Raw genomic sequence first — 21,260 nt, forward strand, 5'->3', positions numbered from 1 at the left:
TCTCCCATAAACCAATCCCAGGCCTTCACATAACAGACTTCCTCTGTTTTAGGGGGCCCCTATAGTAATGCTTTCCAGATGCTTCCGCAAGCTGAGTCAACTTCCTCTAACACACCATTTGCAAACGTCAGCAAAGTCATAAACTGTTTAGACACTACATATTTCCCCCCTTCGAGACTAATTAAGTCTCGAAAACAAAAAGAATAGGATTATGACAAATAACAATTTCTCTTATTGAGTAACTTTAGCAATAAACCTAAATGTATGGAGAGTAAACACATTTTTCTATGGAGTGTAAATAAATTTATATGAAATATGAACAAATCTTTATGGAGTGTGAGAGCGAAAAACCTGTCTGGCAGCTTTCTTTCCAAATATCCATCAATCAATCAAGACAGTAAAATTCTCTCACGGCCCCTCTGCCCCAGGCGACCACCTAAGTACTCCAGATCAATTCATAAATCTTTATCAATGCATTTTAAACTATGATGCAATTGAATACACATGAAAGCCTCAGAAAACAAAATACAATAAAAAATGAATACAGAAAGGATATGACACAAATTATGTATTACACATGCAAATATGTCTATATATCATTGCAGACACTGGAATGTAGTCCACTACACTGCATCTCCTCAGCAGTGTCGACTTTCAATGAAACGTCGATGATGGGATCTGTCCCGTCTGCGGTATGTTTATGGGTGAATGTGGACATTTTTGATTGTATTTTGTTTTCTGAGGCTTTCATGTGTATTCAATTGCATCATAGTTTAAAATGCATTGATAAAGATTAATGAATTGATCTGGAGTACTTAGGTGGTCGCCTGGGGCAGAGGGGCCGTGAGAGAATTTTACTGTCTTGATTGATTGACGGATATTTGGAAAGAAAGCTGCCAGACAGGTTTTTCGCTCTCACACTCCATAAAGATTTGTTCATATTTCATAGAAATGTATTTACACTCCATAGAAAAATGTGTTTACTCTCCATACATTTTGGTTTATTGCTAAAGTTACTCAATAAGATAAATTGTTATTTGTCATAATCCTATTCTTTTTGTTTTCGAGACTTTGCTGACGTTTGCAAATGGTGTGTTAGAGGAAGTCTGTTATGTGGAGGCCTGGGATTGGTTTATGGGAAAACCACCCATATCATGTTACAGATCATAAATACCATGGTTGGAACAAAGGACGAGGAGGTACAACATATTAGATATTGGGTCAGTTGTTCTCCAGATGTCTGCAGGAGTCTGTAAATTGACGCTGAAATCTTTTATGTAATAAACTATTATAATCAAGGACAGTGTCAGCGGATTTCTTGTCATCACAGCATAATTAGCATCGTTATTTCGATACCACAAAACAAAAATAGAACTGTTTGGCCATAATGACCATTGTTATGTTTGGAGGAAAAAGGGAGTTGCTTGCAAGCCGAAGAACACCATCCCAACCGTGAAGCACGGGGTGGCAGCATCATGCTGTGGGGGTGCTTTGCTGCAGGAGGGACTGGTGCACTTCACAAAATAGATGGCATCATGAGGAAGGAAAATTATGTGATATATTGCCACTTTAAGAAGTTACGTTGCAGTTTAAATACACACCAAAATATGTTACAGCTACTATAAAAATGTCACATCACTCAGACAGTTAGTGAATACACAGCATGCAGCACAGCAAACAATCAATCAATCAATCAAATGTATTTTACAAAGCCCTTTTTACATCAAAATAACAACCACAGTGGTTATAGATTGTGCAACAGTTCAACACCTCAGTAGCAAATGTCAGTTGGCTTTTCATAGCTGAGCATTCATAGGTCGAGACAGCAGGTCCGGCGGAGAGGGAGAGAGAGAGAGTCGAAACAGCAGTTCCGGAACAAGTTAGCACGTTCGTTGAAACGGGTATAAAAATTAGTCGAAAAACAATTCCACTCCAATTACCTTCATGGATGGGTGTATCTTTGAATTCGCTGTTGAATGGCCTGCTCCTTCTCCATTTTCGGAACACCAGCCCGCTCCCCCAAAGTGACCGCCACTCTCTCTCTTTGGGCACTCAGAAGAGTCCACTGGGATGGTCCTAGAGCCAGATATAAGTTACACAAATCATTTTAGGTAATTTCTCTCTATATGTCTACATCTGACATAATATAATACACTTACCATTGGCACAGCGGTCAACAATGCCATGTAGGAGCTCAAAATCGGAAACACCATGTCTTCTCCTTGATGGGTTTCACCACAAACGACCTGGCAGCCTTGGAAAACTCTTGCTTGAAACGGAGCACTCCCTCCTTTGTTGTAGCCCCTCCTTTGTTGTAGCCTGCTGTCTGTCCACAGAATAATTGTGGTCCAAGGCAGCCATTTGGAGTCTTGCAACCATCCCCTGCTGGCCGAACTTGTTCCTCTTGGGCACATATTTAGTGTACAGGGCGTGTACACTCTCGAGTTCACCTGTCTGAACACACTTCGTCACCTACAAAAGAAGATATCTAATTAATGTTACTAGAGATTAATAAGTAGGCAACTATAATTATACTGTTACTGATTTTATTAAATCAATCAGTTGTAGTTATTCACATAGGAAAAATTTGCTTATTAATTTATTCAAAATGTTGCAGTATATGTACAGAAATAGTTTATACGTTTTTTTTTCCCTTCTCGAGATCCTTCAACAATCTCGGGTTGAGGACAATTTTCCTCACCGGCTCGAAAGCTGCCGACGATGTGTTCATCCAGGGTCGTGTTCCCTCTTCTTCATGTGTGTAGGGGGGGGGGTGCTCACAGCAGTTGAGTGTGTCTCCAGTGACCCACTGGTGTTCATTTGTGATGTGGTGAACTGCGGTGATCCACTTTTGTTTTAGCACCTGGACACTCCCACCAGCAGTGGCGGCACAGTACCACAAGTGGTGCGTTAATGCCCTCACCCATGGCAGTATCTGAGACAGGGAATAAATGAGACCCTGAGTCACTGAATCATCATAATCATATACAGTGGCTTGCGAAAGTATTCACCCCCCTTGGCATTTTTCCTATTTTGTTGCCTTACAACCTGGAATTAAATGGATTTTTGGGGGGTTTGTATTTTTTGATTTGCACATCTAGCCACTGGGATTTTTGCCCATTCTTCAAGGCAAAACTGCTCCAGCTCCTTCAAGTTGGATGGGTTCCGCTGGTGTACAGCAATCTTTAAGTCATACCACAGATTCTCAATAGGATTGAGGTCTGGGCTTTGACTAGGCCATTCCAAGACATTTAAATGTTTCCCCTTAAACCACTCAAGTGTTGCTTTAGCAGTATGCTTAGGGTCATTGTCCTGCTGGAAGGTGAACCTCCGTCCCAGTCACAAATCTCTGGAAGAATGAAACAGGTTTCCCTCAAGAATTTCCTTGTATTTAGCGCCATCCATCATTCCTTCAATTCTGACCAGTTTCCCAGTCCCTGCCGATGAAAAACATTGGGATAGTGTTCTCGGGGTGATGAGAGGTGTTGGGTTTGCGCCAGACATAGCGTTTTCCTTGATGGCCAAAAAGCTCAATTTTAGTCTCATCTGACCAGAGTACCTTCTTCCATATGTTTGGGGAGTCTCCCACATGCCTTTTGGTGAACACCAAACGTGTTTGCTTATTTCTTTCTTTAAGCAATGGCTTTTTTCTGGCCACTCTTCCGTAAAGCCAAGCTCTGTGGTGTGTACGGCTTAAAGTGGTCCTATGGACAGATACTCCAATCTCCGCTGTGGAGCTTTGCAGCTCCTTCAGGGTTATCTTTGGTCTCTTTGTTGCCTCTCTGATTAATGCCCTCCTTGCCTGGTCCATGAGTTTTGGTGGGCAGCCCTCTCTTGGCAGGTTTGTTGTGGTGCCATATTCTTTCCATTTTTTAATAATGGATTTAATTGTGCTCCGTGGGATGTTCAAGTTTCAGATATTTTTTTATAACCCAACCCTGATCTGTACTTCTCCACAACTTTGTCCCTGACCTGTTTGGAGAGATCCTTGGTCTTCATGGTGCGGCTTGCTTGGTGGTGCCCCTTGCTTAGTGGTGTTGCAGACTCTGGGGCCTTTCAGAACAGGTGTACAGTGGGGGGAAAAAGTATTTAGTCAGCCACCAATTGTGCAAGTTCTCCCACTTAAAAAGATGAGAGAGGCCTGTAATTTTCATCATAGGTACACGTCAACTATGACAGACAAATTGAGAAAAAAAATCCAGAAAATCACATTGTAGGATTTTTAATGAATTTATTTGCAAATTATGGTGGAAAATAAGTATTTGGTCACCTACAAACAAGCAAGATTTCTGGCTCTCACAGACCTGTAACTTCTTCTTTAAGAGGCTCCTCTGTCCTCCACTCGTTACCTGTATTAATGGCACCTGTTTGAACTTGTTATCAGTATAAAAGACATCTGTCCACAACCTCAAACAGTCACACTCCAAACTCCACTATGGCCAAGACCAAAGAGCTGTCAAAGGACACCAGAAACAAAATTGTAGACCTGCACCAGGCTGGGAAGACTGAATCTGCAATAGGTAAGCAGCTTGGTTTGAAGAAATCAACTGTGGGAGCAATTATTAGGAAATGGAAGACATGCAAGACCACTGATAATCTCCCTCGATCTGGGGCTCCACGCAAGATCTCACCCCGTGGGGTCAAAATGTTCACAAGAACGGTGAGCAAATATCCCAGAACCACACGGGGGGACCTAGTGAATGACCTGCAGAGAGCTGGGACCAAAGTAACAAAGCCTACCATCAGTAACACACTACGCCGCCAGGGACTCAAATCCTGCAGTGCCAGATGTGTCCCCCTGCTTAAGCCAGTACATGTCCAGGCCCGTCTGAAGTTTGCTAGAGTGCATTTGGATGATCCAGAAGAGGATTGGGAGAATGTCATATGGTCAGATGAAACCAAAATAGAACTTTTTGGTAAAAACTCAACTCGTCGTGTTTGGAGGACAAAGAATGCTGAGTTGCATCCAAAGAACACCACACCTACTGTGAAGCATGGGGGTGGAAACATCATGCTTTGGGGCTGTTATTCTGCAAAGGGACCAGGACGACTGATCCGTGTAAAGGAAAGAATGAATGGGGCCATGTATCGTGAGATTTTGAGTGAAAACCTTCCATCAGCAAGGGCATTGAAGATGAAACGTGGCTGGGTCTTTCAGCATGACAATGATCCCAAACACACCGCCCGGGCAACGAAGGAGTGGCTTCGTAAGAAGCATTTCAAGGTCCTGGAGTGGCCTAGCCAGTCTCCAGATCTCAACCCCATAGAAAATCTTTGGAAGGAGTTGAAAGTCTGTGTTGCCCAGCGACAGCCCCAAAACATCACTGCTCTAGAGGAGATCTGCATGGAGGAATGGGCCAAAATACCAGCAACAGTGTGTGAAAACCTTGTGAAGACTTACAGAAAACGTTTGACCTGTGTCATTGCCAACAAAGGGTATATAACAAAGTATTGAGAAACTTTTGTTATTGACCACTTATTTTCCACCATAATTTGCTAATAAATTAATAAAAAATCCTACAATGTGATTTTCCTATGATGAAAATTACAGGCCTCTCTCATCTTTTTAAGTGGGAGAACTTGCACAATTGGTGGCTGACTAAATACTTTTTTCCCCCACTGTATATATACTGAGATCATGTGACAGATCATGTGACACTTAGATTGCACACAGGTGGACTTTATTTAACTAATTATGTGACTTCTGAAGGTAATTGGTTGCACCAGATCTTATTTAGGGGCTTCATAGCAAAGGGGGTGAATACATATGCACGTACCACTTTTCCGTTATATATTTTTTAGAATATTTTGAAACAAGTTATTTTTTTTCATTTCACTTCACCAATTTGGACTATTTTGTGTATGTCCATTACATGAAATCCAAATATAAATCCATTTAAATTACAGGTTGTAATGCAACAAAATAGGAAAAACGCCAAGGGGGATGAATACATTTTCAAGGCACTATAGTTCTGATTTTACTATAAAATATATGACAGTACCTCTGGCTTCCCGATGGCCACCAGCTGTTTCCTCAAACCTTTGGCAATGTACCACAGGTCATGCTCATTCCAGATATCAGCATGTGAGTCCCTCAAGTGCACCATCACACTTGGATGCCTGTCAGTGGCCAGGGTTTTAATACTGCATCAATGGGCCTGTTAGTAATAATGATTTTATTATTATTATCCTAAAGGTACCTACGTCCTCTTCATACATCCACCAAGTACACACTTAACAACCCTTAGGCTAGCTACAAAATATAGGTTAGGCTATAGCTTACCTCAATGTGTTGCAGGCATCTCTCTAATCCCTCCGTCTCCAACCAGTAGCTGTTCTTCACTTCAGTCACATGCACAGTCTCCTGGGCAAGGATCAGGTGGGAAGCAGAGTCAAGGAGGCACAATGGCCTGGTGAATCACACCGTGCGTCTCCAGATACGATTAGTGGACTGTCACCAATTGTAGCCAGAATGGCCTCCGTGTGCTGGGTTCACATGTAGTTAACCTCTGGCACAATGTAGATGCGCTGTTGGTTTACGAACTGTCACAGCGACATGGACACCAGGCTGAGGAGGTGACATGTTTCCACAAAAGTGGAGTGGGAGCCGCCAGTAAGGAAGACTGCTGATGGCACCAACAGATTCCCTGCAAACAACTTTCCCACTCTGGACTGGGACTCCCACTTCTTCTTGTGGCCCACAACACACTCTGTATCCATGGTGATGGCAAAACCATTTCTTTTCAGGGATGAACTGATGACACCTGCTCAACATCCTGGCTCATGGCAGACATTGAACAACTCCTTCAGCTTGCTATCAAAGACTATGTATTTCGGATCTTGCACACACTCTTCGATAGTATATCTTGGCTCGCACTGTGATGATTGTGATTCTGAGCTCTCAGTTCTGGTCTTCACTGATCTCACTCTCACTCTCACTCTCCGTCAGCTCCATCTTAGGCGTATAGCGGCAGGACTCGGTTGTATACTGATGGTCGTGAGCGCAATCTAGCTGGACCAAGAGCTCTTTAGTGATGGTCCAGGTGGACCCCTTCTCCACCGCAGCAACAGTCTGGCACCCAGGGTTCAGTTTGGTATGCTGTACTAACCGTTCTTTCCTGTTGGTAGAAAACAATTAAGGCATCTATTAGGCTATAGGTATATTCAAGAATCACTGCATATACTGTATATTGTACATTTTATATCCAAAATGGCCTCTGGGATGACAGATTGTGTCTTGAAATAAACAATAGCCTTAGAAATAACATGGATTTGCTTGTACCTCCTTTGCCTCCTCCTGCACAGTCTCCTCCAGGATGAAAACTTTTCAGGGATAAAGATGTCATCTTGAAAACAAACAAACGTTTTGTTAAGACAACTGAACCCAAATATATCACTTGGCGCTAACAAGCTACCTGTCTTGTATGCTATGTCAACACAAACACACACACACACACAGCAAATACAGGAACATTTATTTTTCAGCAAACATTAGCTATGTCAACTTCAGTCTAGCTAAATAAGGTGGAGCTAACAAAACAAAACTGTCAACAAAATGTATTACAGTAGTTGACTATCTGAGGTGGAAGCTAGCTACAGTAACTGTGTTGCAATTTTAGTTGCAGTTGAGATACTTGCTAACGTTAGCTGCTGGGGGTTTTACACAAAACACTTCAGACGCAATTGAGAATGGAGGGTCAAGCAGAGGGCTTTAACGTTGTTCACTTATAGGTTATTACTTCCCCCTGATTACCGTATTAACCCCTTGTTTCATGTGTCTCTACTCAGGCCGGTGGTGGATGGTCCGCTCCAGGAGTCTGAGGTGCGGGAGGTTCTTCCACCTCCCCTGGACATCGAGGAAGCCCCAGCGTACTCTGTCTGTTCCATCCTGGATTCGAGGCGTCGGGTGGGGGGCCTTCAGTACCTCATGGAGTGGGAGGGGTACGGTCCGGAGGAATGGTGCTGGGTCCCGGTAAGGGATATCCTCGATCCATCCCTGTTGCGGGATTTACACCTTCACCATCCGGCTCGCCCTGCTCCGCGTCCTCCTGGCCGTCCCTGAGGCCGGGGTCGGCGCGCTGCTGGAGCTGCGCGTCAAGGGGTGGGTACTGTCATGACTTCCGCCGAGGCTGCAACCCCTCCTTGTTCGGGCAGGCTTCGGCGTTTGTCGTCACCAGCTTACTAGCCACTGCCGCTCCATTATTCATCATTCCATTTGTCTTGTCTTGTCAATCACACAAACCTGGTTCTTATCCCCTCATTAGTCCGTGTGTAAGTGTTCCCTCTGCCCCCCTTGTCCTTGTGGGTGATTGTTTATTTGTGAGAGTAGCGTAGCTCGGTGGAGCTACTCGTACCTTGTTATTGCCGAGGTAGATATTTCCCCTGTGCCTGTATTTGTTGGAGCTACTGTTACCTTGTATTGCCAGGGTAGATTTTCCCCTGTGCCTGTTTCGTTTGTCACTATCCAGCACTATTTGTGTACGACGGAATAAACTCTGCATTCGGTGATTACCCTCCTGCGCCTGACTCCTTCTATCACACTCATCACAGAATCACCCATCTTGCTATGGAGTCAGAGGGAGAAGAACGCATGCCTGGAGTCGTGGCACGGGTCCAGGAGTATTCCACGATGCTGGCCAGCTTGGTGGAAGCGATGGATCGGGTTCTTCAGGTCGTCAAACGCCTGGAGAGGAGAGGACCCGATCTGTCGAGATCAGCTGGCCAACCGGATCCAGCCACCTACACCCCAGCACCCGGAGGGATCGAGAAATCCAGACCACGGGCGTTCGACGGGACAGCGGTGCTCTGCCAAGGATTCCTCCTCCAACTGGAGCTTAACTTCTCCAGCATCAGGCCGGCGCCATCGGAGCGGGAGAAGGTGTCCGTCCTCGTTTCCTGCCTCGGGAAAAGCCCTGGAGTGGGCTAACACGGTTTGGAACGAAGGAGGAGCTGCGTTGGAGGACTACGGGGAGTTTGCTCGCCTCTTTCGGGCGGTCTTTGATCACCCGCCTGATGGTCGAGAGGCGGATGAGCGGCTGGTCCACCTGAGGCAGGGGACGAGGACCGCGCAGGACTTCGCTTTGGAGTTTCGCACTCTGGCAGCAGGGTCCGGGTGGAACGAGCAGGCCCTGATTGACCATTTCCGGTGCCATCTGTGGGAGGACGTCCGACGGGAGCTAGCCTGCTGGGACACCACGTTGTCTTTCACAAAACTGGTGGACATGGCCATCCGTTTGGACAACCTGCTGGCAGCCAGAGGACGTCCTGGAACGACTCGGATCCCGAGCTGATGGAGCTGGGTGGAGCCACCGTCCGATAGAGCGGAGGACGACAGCGACAGTGCCACTCTGGTGGCACGAAGGGACAGTACACCACACGTCGTAGTCAACGCTCTTTTGGCCCTGGAGGCGGCAGGCAGGGCACTCTCGCATCACCCCAGGTATCGAACACCCACACTCGTTCAGAGCTCTCTGCTGCGCACTGTACCCTACCTATCCACTTTCCCGATCACATGGTAGTTCCCCAGTGTAAGGCGCAGGTAGATTCAGGCACAGCTGGGAATTTATGGACAGGGCATTCTCACGCCGTCAAGGCTTTTCATTGGTTCTCCTATCCATTCCACTCCCCATCAGAGCACTTGATAGTCGACCATTAGGGTCTGGGTTTGTAAAGGAAGTCACTGTACTAGTTACCATGATCACCCAGGAAACTCATTGTGAGCAGGTTACTTTTTTGATTATTGGGTCTCCTGCTTTCCTTGTGTTATTAGGTATCCCTTGGCTAGCACTCCACAACCCCACCTATCCTTGGCCGCAGAGGGTTCTCACTGGCTGGTCGCGAGAGTGTCAGGGTAGGTTTCTAGGTTTTTCCGTTGGTGCAACCACGGTGGAAAGACCAGACGGTACCTCCACCGTGCGCATTCCCCCCGAATACCTCGATTTGGCGCACGCGTTTTCAAAGACGCGAGCTACCAAATTACCACCTCATCGGGCGGGGGATTGCGCGATAAACATTCGGGTAGACGCTGTACCTCCCAGGAGTCATGTGTACCCCTGTCGCAGGCTGAAACGGAGGCTATGGAAACATACGTCATCGAGTCCCTTGGTCAGGGGTACAGTGAGGGAAAAAAGAATTTGATCCCCTGCTGATTTCTTACGTTTGCCCACTGACAAAGAAATGATCAGTCTATAATTTTAATGGTAGGTTTATTTGAACAGTGAGAGACAGATTAAGAACAAAAAATCCAGAAATACGCATGTCAAAAATGTTATAAATTGATTTGCATTTTAATGAGGGAAATAAGTATTTGACCCCCTCTCAATCAGAAAGATTTCTGGCTCCCAGGTGTCTTTTATACAGGTAACGAGCTGAGATTAGGAGCACACTCTTAAAGGGAGTGCTCCTAATCTCAGTTTGTTACCTGTATAAAAGACACCTCTCCACAGAAGCAATCAATCAATCAGATTCCAAACTCTCCACCATGGCCAAGACCAAAGAGCTCTCCAAGGATGCCAGGGACAAGATTGTAGACCTACACAAGGCTGGAATGGGCTACAAGACCATCGCCAAGCAGCTTGGTGAGAAGGTGACAACAGTTGGTGCGATTATTCGCAAATGGAAGAAACACAAAAGAACTGTCAATCTCCCTCGGCCTGGGGCTCCATGCAAGATCTCACCTCGTGGAGTTGCAATGATCATGAGAACGGTGAGGAAACAGCCCAGAACTACACGGGAGGATCTTGTCAATGATCTCAAGGCAGCTGGGACCATAGTCACCAAGAACACAATTGGTAACACACTACGCCGTGAAGTACTGAAATCCTGCAGCGCCCGCAAGGTCCCCCTGCTCAAGAAAGCACATATACAGGGCCGTCTGAAGTTTGCCAATGAACATCTGAATGATTCAGATGAGAACTGGGTGAAAGTGTTGTGGTCAGATGAGACCAAAATCGAGCTCTTTGGCATCAACTCAACTCGCAGTGTTTGTAGGAGGAGGAATGCTGCCTATGACCCCAAGAACACCATCCCCACTGTCAAACATGGAGATGGAAACATTATACTTTGGGGGTGTTTTTCTGCTAAGGGGACAGGACAACTTCACTGCATCAAAAGGACGATGGACGGGGCCATGTACCGTCAAATCTTGGGTGAGAACCTCCTTCCCTCAGCCAGGGCATTGAAAATGGGTCGTGGATGGGTATTCCAGCATGACAATGACCCAAAACACACGACCAAGGCAACAAAGGAGTGGCTCAAGAAGAAGCGCATTAAGATCCTGGAGTGGCCAAGCCAGTCTCCAGACCTTAATCCCATAGAAAATCTGTAGAGGGAGCTGAAGGTTCGAGTTGCCAAACGTCAGCCTCGAAACCTTAATGACTTGGAGAAGATCTGCAAAGAGGAGTGGGACAAAATCCCTCCTGAGATGTGTGCAAACCTGGTGGCCAACTACAAGAAACATCTGACCTCTGTGATTGCCAACAAGGGTTTTGCCACCAAGTACTAAGTCATGTTTTGCAGAGGGGTCAAATACTTATTTCCCTCATTAAAATGCAAATCAAATCAAATGCAAATGTGTTTTTCTGGATTTTTTTGTTATTATTCTGTCTCTCACTGTTCAAATAAACCTACCATTACAATTACAGACTGATCATTTCTTTGTCAGTGGCAAAACGAACACAATCAGCAGGGAATCAAATACTTTTTTCCCTCACTGTATATATGTCCCTCCACTTCACCCGCCTCCTCGAGTTTCTTCTTTGTGAAGAAGACAGACGACGTTCTGCGACCGTGCATTGATTATCGATCACTGAACAAGGAAACAATAAGATTTAGTTATCCTCTCCACCTCATTCCTTCAGTGATTGAGTCAATGCATGGGGAGCGCTTCTTCACCAAATCTCAGGAGTGCATACAACCTGGTGCGTGTTCGGGAGGGGGATGAGTGGAAGACAGCATTCAGCACAACCACGGGGCATTATGAATACCTTGTGAAGCCCTACGGTTTGATGAATGCTCCATCCTTCTTCCAGTCCTTTGTGAACGAGGTGTTTCGGGACATGCTTGGTCACAGTGTGGTGGTCTACATCGATGACATCCTGGTGTATTCCGCTACGCGCGCCGAGCATGTGTCCCTGGTTCGCAAAGTGCTGGCCCGACTATTGGAAAATGACCTTTATGCCAAGGCAGAGAAGTGTATGTTTTTCCAGCAGTCCGTCTCTTTCCTTGGATACCGCATTACCACCTCAGGTGTGGAGATGGAGGGAGATCGCATTTCAGCCGTGCGTAATTGGCCGACTCCAACCACAGTTAAGGAGGTGCAGCGCTTCCTTGGCTTTGCCAACTACTATCGGAGGTTTATCCGGGGCTTTGGCAAGGTCGCAGCTCCCATTACATCCCTGTTGAAGGGTGGGCCGTCCAAGCTCCGCTGCTCTGCTGAGGCTGACCTTCAGGAGACTATGGGGTCTGTTCACCTCAGCCCCGGTACTGGCCCACCCCGATCCATCACTACCGTTCGTAGTGGAGGTGGATGCGTCCGAGGTAGGGATAGGCGCTGTCATATCCCAACGCTCGGGCACGCCACCCAAGCTCCGCCCCTGTGCCTTCTTCTCTAAGAAGCTCAGCCCGGCAGAGCAGAACTACGACGTTGGTGATCGGGAGCTGTTGGCTGTTGTCCGAGCTTTGACCGCGTGGAGGCATTGGCTCGAAGGGGCGAAAAACCCTTTCCTCGTCTGGACGGACCACCGTAACCTGGAGTACATCCGGGCAGCGAGGAGGCTGAATCCTCGCCAGGCCAGGTGGGCCCTATTCTTCACCCGGTTTGATTTTACACTGTCATACATTCTGGGTACGAAGAACGTGAAGGCAGATGCACTGTCCCGGCTGTATCACACAGAGGAGAGGCCCAGAGACAACACCCCTATACTCTTGGCCTCCTGCATTGTGGCGCCGGTAGTATGGGCGATGGACGCGGATATAGAGCAGGTAATACGCACAGATCCATCTCCACCTCAGTGTCCAGCTGGGCTGCGGTACGTGCCTTCTCTTATCCGTGATCGTCTCATCTTCTGGGCACACACGTCACCCTCCTCTGGTCACCCAGGTATTGGTCGTACAGTGCACTGCCTGATCGGAAAGTACTGGTGGCCTACCTTGGCTAAGGACGTGAGGTGTACGTCTCCTCCTGCTCGGTGTGCGCCCAGAGTAAGGCACCTAGGCACCTCCCAGCGGGCAAGTTACAACCTTTACCAGTTCCACAACGACCATGGTCTCACCTAAATGTTGATTTCTTGACTGATCTTCCCCTCTCCCAAGGTAACACCATCATCCTGGTCGTTGTAGACCACTTTTCCAAGTCCTGCTGCCTCCTTCCTCTGCCCGGTCTCCCCACGGCCCTGCAGATTGTGGAGGCCCTGTTTACTCACGTCTTCCGGCACTACGTGGTGCCAGAGGATATAGTGTCCGACCGAGGTCCCCAGTTCACGTCCAAGGTTTGGAAGGCGTTCATGGAACGTCTGGGGGTCTCAGTCAGCCTGACCTCTGGGTTCCACCCCGAGTCAAATGGGCAGGTGGAACGGGTAAATCAGGATGTGGGTAGGTTCCTGTGGTCCTACTGCCAGGACCGGCCGGGGGAGTGGTAGGTGTTCTTGCCATGGGCAGAATATGCCCAGAACTCTCTCCGCCACTCCTCTACTAACCTAACGCCATTCAAATGTGTTTTAGGTTACCAACCGGTTCTGGCACCGTGGCACCAGAGCCAGACCGAGGCTCCTGTGGTGGATGACTGGTTTCGGCGAGCTGAGGAGATGTGGGACGCTGCCCACGTTCACCTCCAGCACGCCGTGCGTCGTCAGAAGGCCAATGCTGACCGTCACCGTAGTGAGGCCCCGGTCTTCGTACCGGGGGATCGGGTCTGGATCTTGACCCGGAATCTTCCCCTCCGCCTGCCCTGCCGGAAGCTGAGCCCGCGGTTTGTGGGGCTGTTCAAAGTCCTGAGGAGAATCAACGAGGTCACTTATAGGTTATTACTTCCCCCTGATTACCGTATTAACCCCTCGTTTCATGTGTCTCTCCTCAGGCCGGTGGTGGTTTGTCTGCTCCAGGAGTCTGGACATCGAGGGGGCCCCGGCGTACTCTGTCTGTTCCATCCTGGATTCGAGGTGTCGGGTGGGGGCCTTCAGTACCTCGTGGAGTGGGAGGGGTACGGTCCGGAGGAATGGTGCTGGGTCCCGGTAGGGGATATCCTCGATCCCTCCCTGTTGCGGGATTTCCACCTTCGCCATCCGGCTCGCCCTGCTCCGCGTCCTCCTGGCCGTCCCCGAGGCCAGGGTCGGCGCGCTGCTGGAGCTGCGCGTCAAGGGGGGGGTACTGTCACTACTTCCGCCGAGGCTGCCTCCCCTCCTTGTTCGGGTAGGCTTCGGCGTTCGTCGTCACTGCCGCTCCATATATCATCATTCCATTTGTCTTGTCTTGTCAATCACACACACCTGGTTCTTATCCCCTCATTAGTCCGTATATAAGTGTTCCTTTTGTCCTTGTGGGTGATTGTTTACATGTGAGAGTAGTGTAGCCATGTGGAACTACTCATATCTTGTTATTGCCAGGGTAGTATTCGGTGAATACCCTCCTGCGCCTGACTCCTTCTATCACACTCATCACAGTAGGCCTATGACTCCTTTCCATTCGGAAACTCCCGGTTTCCGCATCGGAAGTGCCTTACATCGCGAAGTCTTCCTCCGCTAAGTGCTGGCTGCAGATCCTGCTAGCTCGAGCTGACACGTGCTTCCTCTTCAGGACATGGAGCCCCTTCTTCAAAAGTTGTGGGTCCTTGGGCAGTCGATGGTAGCTTACCGAGGGATTTTTTTGGAGCCACTTCCTACAGCCTGGTGCTATACAGTTCATGTTTGAATTACTACTTGTTGTTGCCATCTTCATTGTCTGCACCTAACCTCACTCTCTTCGATTCACTCTACGTGCGAAAACTCAATGCCACAGACAATTTGCTGATTCCTGCCAGTGATGCACTGGCGTCAGTCATTACTATGGCAATTTAAAATGTCGCTGACCATAGCTCAAATAAACCTTGTTGATGAACAAAATACTAAATATTGAGATGTTTTTATGTTAAATGCACATGTTTAGTATTAGTAGATTGAATACGTCTCTTTGCTTAGATTTACTTCCTAAAGTGTTTCCATTCCCCTTTATGTATCAGTATACAGGCAAAAAAAATCTCTGCACACATTTGAAGGGGAACATGGTGTTGTTGTAGTTCCCTGCATGCGGGGAGTTAACCTTGTCAGTGGTATTTTAGGCTCTGTGCCTCAGGGCTTTTTTTTCAGACTGCTGCCAACCACCTTCTGCAGGTAGTAACAGCTAGGGGTTGTCATGGAAACAGGCCACTGGGATGAGACATGGCACAGACTACCACACACATTTTCAAAAGAAAGCATTTATTGGCATTACAAAAAAAAAGTTCAGTTCCAATCCTCAGATGCCCATAAACATAGCACAGATCAAGCATTATCATTAGGTTTGCATTAGTTAAGTAATGTGAAAATACAGATTTCCGACTAAATAGACATACCCAAATTATTTATCATGATAGGGCCATAAACAATACCTAGTAATTCCAATCAAAATCTCACCTTTCTGGAAAAAATAGTTTAAAATGGCTGAGGTGTAGTCACTTTTGAGGACACAAGTTGAGGTACATAATAGGGGAGAGTGGGGGTAAGTTGAGCTAAAGGGTTAGTTGAGCCACCCCTTGTTTCTAGGAAACCATACCCAAAATTCATAATTTGACCAAATATTTAGGTGTCTGTGAAGGAAGACAAATGCATTTAGTGTGTTAGAAGTTTAATGATACTTGTATCTAAACCAAAGTAGATTGTTCTATACATCAGTTGGGGGTCTCTATAGGCTTAAACATAGCATGAAAGTACATCCTTGTAGCTGCGTGGGCTAATATAGTCAAAATGTTTGCCTTGGGGTAAGTTGAGCCAATGGCCATGGGGTAAGTTGAGCCAATGGTTGTGCCGAAGACAAGTTGAGCAAATGTACGTGTTTTCTTCCCGGGCGTAATTCAAGGCATTATCGCTGGGATATGAGGTAACTTACACCAGGGCCTATGTTGAAAGTATTTTGTTAGGTGTTAAGCATGTTTTAAAACATACTTAAAATTATTCAAAGACAAAAAAGTAATTATGATTGTGTTGAATTGTGGTTGTAAAACAGTAGTGGTAATATTTCATTCAGTACAGACATTTGTAGGCAGCTCAACTTACTCTGTCCCTATACTCAACTTACCCCATACATAGGGTAAGGTGTGACAAGAGGCCACTTTTTCTGGAAAAGCTATGTTTTCAAAAACTGTAATATTTAAATGAATTCTGATTACTTCCAGGTATCAAATCAAATCACATTTTATTTGTCATTTGCACTGAATACAACAGTGAGGACCTTACAGTGAAATGCTTACTTACAAGCCCTCAACCAACAATGCAGTTTTAAGAAAAATAAGTGTTAAGAAAGTACAGTGGGAAAAAAAGTATTTAGTCAGCCACCAATTGTGCAAGTTCTCCCACTTAAAAAGATGAGAGAGGCCTGTAATTTTCATCATAGGTACACGTCAACTATGACAGACAAAATGAGAAAACAAAATCCAGAAAATCACATTGTCGGATTTTTTATGATTTTATTTGCAAATTATGGTGGAAAATAAGTATTTGGTCAATAACAAAAGTGTCTCAATACTTTGTTATATACCCTTTGTTGGCAATGACACAGGTCAAACGTTTTCTGTAAGTCTTCACAAGGTTTTCACACACTGTTGATGGTATTTTGGCCCATTCCTCCATGCAGATCTCCTCTAGAGCAGTGATGTTTTGGGGCTGTCGCTGGGCAACACAGACTTTCAACTCCCTCCAATTTTTTTCTATGGGGTTGAGATCTGGAGACTGGCTAGGCCACTCCAGGACCTTGAAATGCTTCTTACGAAGCCACTCCTTCGTTGCCCGGGCGGTGTGTTTGGGATCATTGTCATGCTGAAAGACCCAGCCACGTTTCATCTTCAATGCCCTTGCTGATGGAAGGAGGTTTTCACTCAAAATCTCATGATACATGGCGCCATTCATTCTTTCCTTTACACGGATCAGTTGTCCTGGTCCCTTTGCAGAAAAACAGCCCCAAAGCATGATGTTTCCACCCCCATGCTTCACAGTAGGTATGGTGTTCTTTGGATGCAACTCAGCATTCTTTGTCCTCCAAACACGACGAGTTGAGTTTTTACCAAAAAGTTCTATTTTGGTTTCATCTGACCATATGACATTCTCCCAATCCTCTTCTGGATCATCCAAATGCACTCTAGCAAACTTCAGACGGGCCTGGACATGTACTGGCTTAAGCAGGGGGACACATCTGGCACTGCAGGATTTTAGTCCCTGGCGGCGTAGTGTGTTACTGATGGTAGCCTTTGTTACTTTGGTCCCAGCTCTCTGCAGGTCATTCACTAGGTCCCCCCGTGTGGTTCTGGGATTTTTGTGATCATTTTGACCCCACGGGGTGAGATCTTGCGTGGAGCCCCAGATCGAGGGAGATTATCAGTGGTCTTGTATGTCTTCCATTTCCTAATAATTGCTCCCACAGTTGATTTCTTCAAACCAAGCTGCTTACCTATTGCAAATTCAGTCTTCCCAGCCTGGTGCAGGTCTACAATTTTGTCTTTGACAGCTCTTTGGTCTTGGCCATAGTGTAGTTTGGAGTGTGACTGTTTGAGGTTGTGGACAGGTGTCTTTTATACTGATAACAAGTTCAAACAGGTGCCATTAATACAGGTAACGAGTGGGGGACAGAGGAGCCTCTTAAAGAAGAAGTTACAGGTATGTGAGAGCCAGAAATCTTGCTTGTTTTTAGGTGACCAAATACTTATTTTCCACCATAATTTGCAAATAAATTCATAAAAAATCCTACAATGTGATTTTCTGGATTTTTTTTATCTCAATTTGTCTGTCATAGTTGACGTGTACCTATGATGATTTTTAAGTGGGAGAACTTGCACAATTGGTGGCTGACTAAATACTTTTTTCCCCCACTGTATGTACTAGACAAACTTAAGTAAAAAAATAAAATAAATTAAAATAGAAAAATAACAGTAGGATTCAAAATAGAAAAATAACATAATTAAAGAGCTACAATAAAATAACAGTAACGAGTCTTTATACAGGGGGTATATATATATTTTTTAAATTTTAGTCATTTAGCAGACGCTCTTATCCAGAGCGACTTACATTTAATGCATACATTTAATGTTTTTTTTATATATATTTTTCCCATACTGGCCCCCCGGGGTACCGGTACAAAGTTAATATGTGGGGGCACAGGTTAGTCGAGGTAATTTAGGTAATATGTACATGTAGGTAGAGGTAAAGTGACTATACATAGATAATAAACAGAGAGTAGCAGCAGCTTAAAATGGGGTGGGGGGGCAATGCAAATTGTCCGGGTAGCCATTTGGTTAGCTGTTCAGGAGTCTTATGGCTTGGGGGTAGAAGCTGTTAAGAAGCCTTTTGGACCTAGACTTGGTGCTCCGGTACAGCTTGCCGTGCGGTATCAGAGAGAACAGTCTATGACTAAAGTGGCTGGAGTCTTTGGCAATTTTTAGGGCCTTCCTCTGACACCGCCTGGTATAGAGGTCCTGGATGGCAGGAAGCTTGGCCCCAGTGATGTACTGGGCCATACGCACTACCCTCTGTAGTGCATTGCGGTCGGAGGCCGCAGTTGCCATAACAGGCGGTGATGCAACCAGTCAGGATGCTCTCGATGGTGCAAATGTATAACTTTTTGAGGATCTGAGGACCCATGCCAAATCTTTTCAGTCTCCTGAGATGGAATAGGCATAGTCGTGCCCTCTTCCCGACTGTCTTGGTGTGTTTGGAACATGACAGTTTGTTGGTGTTGAGGATCAACGTGGCAGATTTGTTGTTACCTACCCTTACCACTGGGGGTGGTCCGCCAGGAAGTCCAAGATCCAGTGGCAGAGGGAGGTGTTTAGTCCCAGGGTCCTTAGCTTAGTGATGAGCTTTGAGGGCAACATGGTATTGAACGCTGCGCTGTAGTCAATGAATAACATTCTCACGTAGATGTTCCTTTTGTCCAGGTGGAAAAGGGCAGTGTGGAGTGCAATAGAGATTGAGTCATCTGTGGATCTGTTGGGGCGGTATGCAAATTGGAGTGGGTCTATGTTTTCTGGGATAATGGTGTTGATGTGAGCCATGACCAGCCTTTCAAAGCACTTCATGGCTACAGACGTGAGTGCTACGGGTCGGTAGTCATTTAGGCAGCTTACCTTGGTGTTCTTGGGCACAGGGACTATGGTGGTCTGCTTGAAACATGTTGGTATTACAGACTCGGTCAGGGACAGGTTGAAAATGTTAGTGAAGACACTTGCCGGTTGCTCAGCGCATGCTTGGACTACACGTCCTGGTACAGATGCTTGCGAAAGTATTTACCCCCCTTGACATTTTTCCTATTTTGTTGCCTTACAACCTGGAATTAAAATTGATTTTTGGTGGGTTTGTATCATTTGATTTACACAACATGCCTACCACTTTGAAGATGCAAAATATTTTTGCTTGTGAAACAAACAAGAAATAAGACAAAAACAACAAAAAACTTGAGCGTGCATAACTATTCACCCCCCCCCAAAGTCAATACTTTGTAGAGCCACGTTTTGCAGAAATTACAGCTGCAAGTCTCTTGGGGTATGTCTCTATAAGCTTGGCACATCTAGCCACTGGGATTTTTATCCATTCTTCAAGGCAAAACTGCTCCAGCTCCTTCAAGTTGGATGGATTCCGCTGGTGTACAGCAATCTTTAAGTCATACCACAGATTCTCAATTGGATTGAGGTCTGGGCTTTGACTAGGCCATTCCAAGACATTTAAATATTTCCCCTTAAATCACTCAAATGTTGCTTTAGCCGTATGCTTAGGGTCATTGTCCTGCTGGAAGGTGAACCTCCGTCCCAGTCTCAATTCTCTGGAAGACTGAAACAGGTTTCCCTCAAGAATTTCCCTGTATTTAGCGCCATCCATCATTCCTTCAATTCTGACCAGTTTCCCAGTCCCTGCCGATGAAAAACATCCCCACAGCATGATGCTGCCACCACCATGCTTCACTGTGGGAATGGTATTCTCGGGGTGATGAGAGGTGTTGGGTTTGCACCAGACATAGCGTTTTCCTTAATGGCCAAAAAGCTCAATTTTAGTCTCATCTGTCCAGAGTACCTTCTTCCATATGTTTGGGGAGTTTCCCACATGCCTTTTGGCGAACACCAAACGTGTTTGCTTATTTATTTCTTTAAGCAATGGCTTTTTTCTGGCCACTGTTCTGTAAAGCCCAGCTCTGTGGAGTGTACAGCTTAAAGTGGTCCTATTGACAGATACTTCAATCTCCGCTGTGGAGCTTTGCAGCTCCTTCAGGGTTATCTTTGGTCTCTTTGTTGCCTCTCTGATTAATGCCCTCCTTGCCTGGTCCGTGAGTTTTGGTGGGCGGCCATCTCTTGGCAGGTTTATTGTGGTGCCATATTCTTTCCATTTTTTAAAAATGAATTTAATGGTGCTCCGTGGGATGTTCAAAGTTTCGGATATTTTTTTATAACCCAACCCTGATCTGTACTTCTCCACAACTTTTTCCCTGACGTGTTTGGAGAGATCCTTGGTCTTCATGGTGCCGCTTGCTTGGTGGTGCCCCTTGCTTAGTGGTGTTGCAGACTGGGGCCTTTCAGAACAGGTGTATATATACTGAGATCATGTGACACTTAAATAAAGTCCACCTGTGTACAATCTAACTAATTATGTGACTTCTGAAGGTAATTGGTTGCACCAGATCTTATTTAGGGGCTTCATAGCAAAGGGGGTGACTACATATGCACGCACCACTTTTCCATCATTTATTTTTTAGAATTTTTTTAAACAAGTTATTTTTTTCATTTCACTTCACCAATTTGGACTATTTTGTGTATGTCCATTACATGAAATCCAAATAAAAATCCATTTAAATTACAGGTTGTAATGCAACAAAATAGGAAAAATGCCAAGGGGGATGAATCCTTTTGCAAGGCACTGTAATCTGTCTTGCCCTGCGGCCTTGTGGATGTTGACCTGTTTAAAGGTCTTGCTCACATCGGCTACGGAGAGCGTGATCATACAGTCGTCCGGAACAGTTGGTGCTCTCATGCATGCTTCAGTGTTGCTTGCCTTGAA

The 21,260-nt window shown here is 46.0% G+C and overlaps 1 pseudogene; it reads right to left on the bottom strand.

The window, feature by feature from the left end:
* LOC121578480 overlaps nt 1-6,720 on the bottom strand; it is a 50,717-nt pseudogene extending 43,997 nt beyond the window's left edge.
* Between the last annotated feature and the right edge of the window lie 14,540 nt (nt 6,721-21,260).

Source organism: Coregonus clupeaformis, chromosome 12 (assembly GCF_020615455.1).
Source record: "Coregonus clupeaformis isolate EN_2021a chromosome 12, ASM2061545v1, whole genome shotgun sequence".
In the NCBI taxonomy this organism is placed as follows: domain Eukaryota; kingdom Metazoa; phylum Chordata; class Actinopteri; order Salmoniformes; family Salmonidae; genus Coregonus; species Coregonus clupeaformis.